Genomic DNA, 10,389 nt, shown 5'->3' with positions numbered 1-10,389 from the left:
AGCCCCAAGCCCCACACTTCCCACAATAATAATGAGCAGCCCTTGGTCTGAAAATAACCATGTCCTTTCACTACATCATGTTGCCTTCCAGCATCTCACGATCCTTTCTGCTGGGATTTTCCCCCCATTGATATCTAATCTAAGTCCCTCCTGCTCCCATTTAAGATAATTCCCTCATGTCCTGTCCTTAGTAGACAGGAACTGATGTTTAAAACACATGAGCAATATCCCTTTAGATATTTGAAGATGGCTATTAAATTCTCCTTAACCTTCTTTTCTCCATGATACATTATTAGTAACCCCAATTCCTTTTACCTTTTCTCACAGGGACTCTTTTTTTTTTTTGAGACGGAATTTTGCTCTTGTTGCCCAGGCTGGAGTGCCATGGTGAGATTTCAGCTCACTGCAACCTCCACCTCCTGGGTTCAAGCGATTCTCCTGCCTCAGCCTCCTGAGTAGCTGGGATTACAGGTATGCGCCATCACACCCGGCTAATTTTGCTTTAGTAGAGATGGGGTTTCACCATGTTGGCCAGGCTGGTCTCGAACTCCCGACCTCAGGTGATCCGCCCGCCTCGGCCTCCCAAAGTGCTGGGATTACAGGCGTGAGATGCTGCACCCGGCCTCACAGGGACTCTTTCTAAAACATTCCACCCTCTGAGCCGTGATCCTAGAAAGAGGTTTCAGGTTTTCCAAATCTCAATTTGTTATCATCACCTTCAAAGACCTTTTATTAAGCACGCACATATGCATGCGAACGGTGCTAGAATTTATACAAGCCAGGAAAGCAGATGTTGCCCTGGCTCTAAGAGGATATTTAGGGCCAGGCTCGATGGCTCATGCCTGTAATCCCAGCACTTTGGGACGCCAAGGTGGTCGAATTACCTGAGTCAGGAGTTTGAGACCAGCCTGACCAACATGGTAAAACCCCATCTCTACTAAAAATACAAAACTAGCCGGGCGTGGTGGTGCATGCCTGTAATCCCAGCTACTTGGGAGGCTGAGGCAGGAGAATCACTTGAACCCGGGAGGTGGAGGTTGCAGTGAGCCAAGATTGTGCCATTGCCATCCAGCCTGGGCAATAGAGTGAGACTCTGTCAAGAAAAAAAGAAAGAAAGAAAGAAAGGAAGAAAGGAAGAAAGGAAGGAAGGAAGGAAGGAAGGAAGGAAGGAAGGAAGGAAGGAAGGAAGGAAGGAAGGAAGGAAGGAAGGAAGAAAGGAAGGAAGGAAGGAAGGATACTGCCCCTAAAATGAGTTTAAGCGAAGCTAGTGCCTAGAACAATGATGAACAAATACTAGCTCAGAAGTAATATACAGCTAAACTAAACAAAAAAACGAGTAATCTGAAGGCTGAAGACACACAGTCTTGGCTTGCTTAGGGTTTTTCTGCTTTTCTTGAAAAGTTGGAAAGATTGGCGACACTGTGTCTGCAGCCCACTTGTCAACAATCAGGCTGCCTGGTTTTTGTGATGACTGGTAGATATAATGAAGGCCAGGTGGCAGCCGCCATACATCATGACACTTGGACTGTGGCTTTTGTCATACCTGGCCTGCAGCACTCATTTGCTTGACCTGACAGGCCCTACAGGTACTTGAGTATGAGCCCCTGGTCTGGCTTTAGGAAACAGCCTAAGAGCGAATTTCTGCCTTTGCATAGCAGGGGTATTGGTGGGGAGAGAGTACAGTTAAGGAGAAAGTCTCAAAACCCGCTTCATACGGGAGAACCTGTTCTTCTCAAACCCGAGTACGATTTCCTGCATAATCTGGAGATTATGCTAGAGAAAGAGGTTCTAGAAAATAAAGAGGAGTGGCCGGGCGCGGTGGGTCACGCCTGTAATCCCAGCACTTTGGGAGGCTGAGGCGGGCGGATCACGAGGTCATGAGATCGAGACCATCCAGGCTAACACAGTGAAACCCCATCTCTACTAAAAATAGAAAACATTGGCCGGGCGTCGAGGCATGCACCTGTAGTCCCAGCTACTAGGGAGGTTTAGGCAGGAGAATCGGTTGAACCCGGGAGGCAGAGGTTGCAGTGAGCTGAGATCGCGCCACTGCACTCCAGCCTGGGCAGCAGAGCGAGACTCCATCTCAAAATAAATACATAAATTAAAAAAATTAATAAAGAGGGCCGGGCGCGGTGGCTCAAGCCTGTAATCCCAGCACTTTGGGAGGCCGAGACGGGCGGATCACAAGGTCAGGAGATCGAGACCATCCTGGCTAACACGGTGAAACCCGTCTCTACTAAAAAATACAAAAAACTAGCCAGGCGAGGTGGCGGGTGCCTGTAGTCCCAGCTACTCGGGAGGCTGAGGCAGGAGAATGGTGTGAACCCGAGAGGAGGAGCTTGCAGTGAGCTGAGATCCGGCCACTGCACTCCAGCCTGGGTGACAGAGCAAGACTCCATCTCAAAAAAAAAAAAAAAAAATTAATAAAGAGGAGTGGAGCTGTACATTGTTCATCTTTCTATTTCCCAGTTATTTGACAAAATCTCAGAACAAAATGTTGCTTTGAATGAAAGAAGCTAATTCTAGCTTCAGTTCATTTGTGACTTTGGTGGGCAGAGTCACACCCCTTCACTGTGTCTCGATTTTCCCATTTATGGAGTGGAATGGTTTTCCCATTTATAGACACTACCTGGGCAGAGTCATGTGATGCCATTTTGTGAGTGATAAAATGTTATATATATGTACAGTACAAAAGATGTAAATCTGCCTCTCAAAGATGTCTGTAGATTTTGACTGGGTGCCATGGCTCATGCCTGTAATCCCGACAATTTGGGAGGTGGATCACTTGAGGTCAGGAGTTCGAGATCAGCCTGGCCAATATGGTGAAACCTGCCCTTTACTAAAATATAAAGAAATTAGCTGGGTGTGGTGGTGGGTGCCTGTAATCCCAGCTACTCGGGAGGCTGAGGTAAGAGAATCGCTTGAACCCTGGAGGCAGAGGTTGCAGTGAGCAGAGATCCCGCCACTGCACTCCAGTCTGGACAACAGAGGGAGACGCTATCTGAAAAAAAAAAAAAAAAAAGGAAAAGAAAAAAGTCTAGATTTTAACATTCTTTCTTCAAGAAGTACATAAGTTTTTTGTTTGTTTTTTTTGAGACAGAGTCTCTCTGTCGCCCAGGCTGGCGTGCAGAGGAGTGATCTCGGCTCACTGTAACCTTCGCCTCCTGGGTTCAAGCAATTCTCCTGCCTCAACCTCCCAAGTAGCTGGAACCACAGGCAGGCACACGCTGCCACAACCAGCTACTTTTTGTATTTTTAGTAGAGATGGGTTTTCGCCGTGTTGGCCAAGCTGGTCTCAAACTCTTGACCTCAAAGGATCTGCCAGCATCAGCCTCCCAAAGTGCTGGGATTACAGGTTTGAGCCACCTTGCCCGGCCTATAAGTTGCGTTTTGTTGTTGTTGTTGTTGTTGTTGTTGTTGAGACAGGGTGTCACTCTGTCGCCCAGGCTGGAGTGCAGTAGGGCCATCTCTGCTCACTGCAACCTCCGCCTCCTGGGTTCAAGTGATTCTCATGCCTCAACCTCCTGAGTAGCTGGGATTACAGGCGTGAGCCACCCTGCCCAGCTAATTTTTGTATTTTTTTTTTTTTTTTTTTTGAGACGGAGTCTCGCTCTGCCGCCCAGGCTGGAGTGCAGTGGCCGGATCTCTGCTCACTGCAAGCTCCGCCTCCCGGGTTCACGCCATTCTCCTGCCTCGCCTTCCGAGTAGCTGGGACTACAGGCGCCCGCCACCGCGCCCGGCTAGTTTTTTGTATTTTTTAGTAGAGACGGGGTTTCACCATGTTAGCCAGGATGGTCTCGATCTCCTGACCTCGTGATCCGCCCGTCTCGGCCTCCCAAAGTGCTGGGATTACAGGCTTGAGCCACCGCGCCCGGCCTAATTTTTGTATTTTTAGTAGAGATGGGGTTTCGCCATGTTGGTCAGGCTGGTCTCAAACTCCTGACCTCAAGTGATCTGGCTGCCTTGGCCTCCCAACATTCTGAAATTACAGGCATGAGCCACCACGCCTGGCCTCATAAGTTTTTGAAGTACAAATTTTTCCTTCAGATTCCACAATAGCAATTTTTAATGAATAACTTTTCGTTTTGAATTAAAAATGTAGTCTTTAGACATTTTCGGTTTTCCTGAATGGGTAATCCTAATAAAATAAATTCGCCCACCATGAGTGCACACCTATTGCCAAGATCCTCAGTAAAATTTAACAAAACAAAACAAAAGAAAAGGCACCAGGCACGGTGGCTCACACCTGTAACCCCAACACTTCGGGAAGCCAGCCAAGGTAGGAAGACCACTTGAGTCCAGGAGTTCAAGACCTGCCTGGGCAACATAGTGAGACCATGTCTCTACAAAATAATTTTAAAATCAGCTGGGTGTGGTGGTGCACACCTGTTGTCCCAGCTACTTAGGAGCCTGAGGTAGGAGGATCGCTTGAGCCTGAAAGGTTGAGGTTGCAGTGAGCTGTGATTACACCACTGCACTCCAGCCTAGACAACAGAGCAAGATTCTGTCTCAAAAAGTAACTATAAACAAACAAAATACATATAAAGCTGAAGTCCTCCTTGAGTGTTCCTGTATACCTGGAATTCCTCCCTGGGGATAATCTCTGCAGTTGTTTGTGAATGTCTGCAGGCAAGCCTGGCTAATTTTTTTGTAGAGATGGAGATCTCACTATGTTGCCCAAGCTGGTCTCCAATTCCTGGACTCAGGTGATCCTCTTGCCTCAGCCTCCCAAAGTGTTGGGCCTGCCTGTATTCTCAGCTGCTCTGGAGGCTGAGGCATGAAAATTGCTTGAATCCGGGAGGTAGAGGTTGCAGTGAGTCGAGATCATGCCACTGCACTCCAGCCTGGGTGACAGAGTGAGACTCTGTTTCAAAAAATAATAATAATGAAATTGGCCGGGCATGATGGCTCAAGCCTGTAATCCCAGTGCTTTGGGAGGCCGAGGTGGGCAGATCACAAGGTAAGAAGTTTGACATCATCAGCCTGGCCAGCATGGTAAAACCCCATCTCTACTAAAAACACAAAAAAATTAGCCAGGTCTGGTGGCGCGCCTGTAGTCCCAGCTACTCGGGAGGCTGAGGCAGGAGACTTGCTTGAACCCAGGAAGCAGTGAGAATTGTGTGAACTCCAGCCTGGGTGACAGAGGAAGACTCTATCTCAATACTACTAATAATAATAATGAAATTTAAAAATATAATGAAATAAAAACTGAAAAATATTTCAAAAAGAACATAACCAATATTGCTTGTATAATCAGAAAAATAGATAAGAAAATAAACAAATATTTAAAATGAAAATCCATTGCTCCCCATCAGTCACAGAAACATTAATCGTGACAAATGTACCCCCCACTGGCCAAGGGACCCCAGACTTTGAGCCCTGAGCTCCCCTTCCCAGGGCCAGCAGCATAGCCTGTTCCCTTCTTTTGCTTGGGTCTCAGCTGGTCATGGCTTTGCTCCTTTCTCTTCATCTGTTGCCCTAAAGACGTCTCTCAGGATGCTCTTCATGGCTGTGAAGGACAAGATATGGAAGCTTCATTCAGGACCCAATAAAAATTTACCATTAGCTACCCCAATTTTTTTTTGAGATAGTCAAGCCTCACCCATCCCCATTTTATTATATTTTATTTTTATTTATGTATTTATTTATTTTTGAGACAGGGTCTCACTCTGTCATCCAGGCTAGAGTGCAGTGGTGTGATCTGGGCTTACTGCAACTTCCACTTCCTGGGTTCAAGCGATTCTCTGCCTCAGCCTCCCAAGTAGCTGGAACTACAGGCATGAACCACCACGCCCGGCTAATTTTTGTGTTTTTAGTAGAGACGGAGTTTCACCATGTTGGCCAGGCTGGTCTCAAACTCCTGATCGAGGAGTGATCCACCCTCCTCGGCCTCCCAAAGTTCTGGGATTACAAGCATGAACCACCGTGCCCAGCCGCTACCCCAATTTTTAAAATATTTACCTTCCCCTACTTTCCTGTCTCAAGGGGTTGTCAAGTGTTTGCTGACCTGGAATGGTGATGATAATGCTGGCCAATGTTTATTTATTCATCAACTCAATTTTTTTTTTTTTGAGACGGAGTCTCACTGTGTCGTCCAGGCTGGAGTGCAGTGGCGTGATCTCTGCTCACTGCAAGCTCTGCCCCCCGGGTTCATGCCATTCTCCTGCCTCAGCCTCCTAAGTAGCTGGGACTACAGGCGCCCACCACCACGCCCAGCTAATTTTTTTTTTGTATTTTTAGTAGAGATGGGGTTTCACCATGTTCACCAGGATGGTCTTGATCTCCTGACCTCGTGATCCACCCACCTTGGCCTCCCAAGGTGCTGGGATTACAGGCATGAGCCACCACGCCCGGCCTCTCAACAACTTGATTTACTGAGCACCTGCCCAGGCACTGTGTCAAGATGCTAGAGATAGAATCAGTGAACAAAACAGACAAAAGATTCTCCCTTCAAGGAGTTTACATTCTAATGGAAGGAGAATGACAATATTGAAAATATTTATAAGTAATCCCTCAATCGCATAAGAGCGATATGAGCTATGGAGAAAATAAAGCAGAGAAGAGGGACAAGAAGTGCTGGGTTGAGATTCAATTTTAAGTAGATGGGATGATGAGGGGTGGCTCATTGGTAATGTCTGAGAATAAATGTAGTTATTTGAAGAATTATAATAAGATCTTATTGAAGTACTTTGTAAGTATGATGTCTTTGAAAATTACCCTATCAGCCTAGGCAACATAGTGAGATTGTCTATACACACACACACACACACACACACACACACACACACACGCACCACACATACAACCTAGCTGGGCGTGGTGGCATGTGCTTGTGGTCCTAGCTACTTGAGAGGCTGAGGTAGGATGATTGGTTGGGCCTGGGAGGTCGAGGTTACAGTGAGCCGTGATCACACCACTGCACTCCAGCCTGGGTGACAAAGCGAGACCGTGTCTCAGAAGTAAATAAATAAACAAAAATTAAATAATTTAAAAAATCGTCCTAAGACATCATCAGTATTCTAATTTTATGGTAGTCCCATTTCACAGATGAGAAAACTGAACTTTGCAGTAGAGCAGCAATCTGCCCAAATTCACAGCTGAGAAGGGCCCAGCTGGGTTTGAACCCTCTGAGGGTAGGGTCTTAACCACAACTCTGTTCTGTAATAGGTTAGCTTCTTTTCCAACCCCTGATGTGCTGTTGGTTTGGATCCTGTGGCCCCATTCTTGTAGGTACTTGACGCAGACTGGTCTTTTCCTGTTGTGCTCTTCTCCGTGTTTTCCTCCTGCCTCCTGAGAAGTTCCTTTGAATGACAGCTTCCCGCGTTGGACTTACTCTTGTGGCTTCCCTCTGCCCTCCAATGTCACATATAAAAAATCCAGTCATGGACTGATCCTCACAATAGCCTGTTCTTCCCCTTCTCCCTGGTGGGGATGAGAGAGGGAGAACCAGATAATTCAGCTGTGACAACCCAGGAACAATTCCGTTTAATGTTTTGACCCACATTGGGAAAAAGCAAGTTGATTCTCTTAACGGCAAGGTCATTGAAAACTAAAAAAGCACGTTTGATGTTCATTTTTCCATGTTATCAATTCTGGGAAAACAATAGTCATGCTGTCCATTGCAAATTACCTTTCAGGAGCCAGAAGGCCACATGGAAGGAGCATGCTGCTTAAAGGACAAAGGAAACAATGCCTGCAGAGGACATTCTGGAAGGCAGAGGGAAATAAAGAATCAGAACTTCACGGCTGGGCGTGGTGGCTCACACCTGTAATCCCAGCAATTTGGGAAGTCAAGGCGGGCGGATCACTTGAGGTCGGGAGTTCGAGACCAGCCTGGCAAACATGGTGAAACCCTGTCTCTACTAAAAGTACAAAAATAAGCCGGATGTGGTGGCAGGCCCCTGTAATCCCAGCTACTCAGAAGGCTGAGGCACGAGAATCGCTTGAACCCGGATGGCAGATGTTGCAGTGAGCCCAGATCGCACCATTGGACTCCAGCCTGGGCGACAGAGGGAGCCTCAAACAACAACAACAACAGCAGCAACAACAACAAACCCTTTATGACCACCAAGGAAATGGTGTGGTTTGAATTTGCTGCATACAATGTACCATAAAATCAGAAAGAACTTTACTACCCAGGCCGGGCGCGGTGGCTCAAGCCTGTAATCCCAGCACTTTGGGAGGCCGAGACGGGCGGATCACGAGGTCAGGAGATCGAGACCATGCTGGCTAACACGGTGAAACCCCGTCTCTACTAAAAAATACAAAAAATTAGCCGGGCGGCGTGGCGGGCGCCTGTGGTCCCAGCTACTCGGGAGGCTGAGGCGGGAGAATGGCGTGAACCCGGGAGGCGGAGCTTGCAGTGAGCTGAGATCCGGCCACTGCACTCCAGTCTGGGCGACAGCGAGACTCCGTCTCAAAAAAAAAAAAAAAAAAGAACTTTACTACCCGACTTAGAATTTCCTGCTTATGTTTATGAAATATATTTTTTGCACACGCCACTTCTTTTAATGCTAACCCACTAAGAAACAGTTACTGTGATGGCACCCACTTCAGAGATGAAGAACTGAGGCTTAGGGAAGTGAAGGGTATTTTTAGGCCGGTCACGGTGGCTCACGCCTGTAATCCCAGCACTTTGGGAGGTCAAGGCGGGTGGATCACTTGAGGTCAAGAGTTCGAGACCAGTCTGACCGACATAGCAAAACCCTGCCTCTACTAAAAATACAAAATTAGCCGGGTGTGGTGCTGCACACCTGTACTCCCAGCTACTCAGGAGGCTGAGGCAGGAGAATCACTTCAACCTGGGAGGAGGAAGTTGCGGTGAGCTGAAATCGTGCCATTGCACTCCAGCCTGGGTGATAGAACAAGACTCCATCTCAAAAAAAAAAAAAAAAAAAAACGAAGTTAAGGATATTGTTGAACATCACTTACAGAGTGAACATGTAAACTCAGATCTGACCAAAGCTCTGACTTTTAATCAAGATGCCCTGTCTGTCCCATAAGAAGACCTTGTAAACACACTGGTGAGAGAGAAGGTTAAACAGCAAGAAGTTGTGCTAATCACTGCATATATTAAACATTCCCTGGAAATGCCAACTTTCTTGAGTGGAAATATTCACCTTGCCCCTCCCCCTTTTAGAGTACTTTGAAAAATATTTAGAGATCGTCTGAGGTCAGGAGTTTGCAACCAGCCTGGCCAACATGGTGAAACCCTGTCTCTCAACTAAAAATACAAGAATTAGCCAGGCATGGTGGTGCACGCCTGTAATCCCAGCTACTCAGGAGGCTGAGGCAGGAGAATCACTTGAACACCCAGGAGACAGAGGTTGCAGCGAGCTGAGATGGTGCCACTGCACACCAGCCTAGGCAACAGACTGAGATAGAGCAAGACTCCATCTCAGAAAAAAAAAAAAAAAAAGACCAGGCATGGTGGCTCATGCCTGTAATCCCAGCACTTTGGGAGGCCTAGGCGGGTGGATCTTTTTAGGTCAGGAGTTTGAGACCAGCTTGACCTACATAGTGAAACCCCTTCTCTATTAAAATACAAAAATTAGCCAGGTGTGGTGGTGCATGCTTGTAATCCCAGCTACTCGGGAGGCTGAGGCAGGAGAATCACTTGAACCCAGGAGGCGGAGGTTGCAGTGAGCCAAGATCATGATACTGCACTCCAGTCTGGGCGACAGAGCAAGACTCCCTCAAAAAAAAAAAAAGAAGAATACTCAGAGAGTAGGATGCTTTTTAACTAGAAAATGTTGATGTTCAACCACAAAACATTTAGACATCATCAACAAGTTTTCCTATGCTATATTTTATTATGTTTAAATTTTTCTAATTTGATGTAGATTATTATTTTATTTCTCCATTGGGTTTTTCTTTTTCTCTGAGTAATGGTCCAGAGATTAAAGGTAAAATAATACAACACAACTTGTAACACAAAGCTCTTATGTTTTATTTTCTATTACTTTCTTCTCTCTGATTCTGGTCCTTAGAGGATATAATTTGCCTGCTATGCTGTGAGGTTCTTATTAAATGCCCAGTTTAGTCTTTTTCTATTTGTGTATGTGTGTATGTTGTTGTTTTTCTTTTTACAAAAATGACGATAATTCTTTCTGCAATATTTATTTAAGATGAACAATTACTGCCGGAGAAACACGAAAACACATCTCTTTTTTTAATAATTAGCATTCAAGCCTGCATCTTCTTTTTTTATAATTAAAAATTTTATTTTTTTATCAAAGTTATCCATAAGATTTGTTGAAGAAGCCAAATAGTTCTAGCCGAAAGTCTGGTGCTTGCTACATCAAAGCAGATCTGTCCTCAATAAATGAGGGAAAAATCGTAACCATTTTGCACTGACGTGAAGTTCCCCACGGTGCAAGATCGCCC

Source organism: Theropithecus gelada, chromosome 15 (assembly GCF_003255815.1).
Source record: "Theropithecus gelada isolate Dixy chromosome 15, Tgel_1.0, whole genome shotgun sequence".
NCBI lineage: Eukaryota > Metazoa > Chordata > Mammalia > Primates > Cercopithecidae > Theropithecus > Theropithecus gelada.
This window is presented reverse-complemented; position numbering follows the sequence as displayed.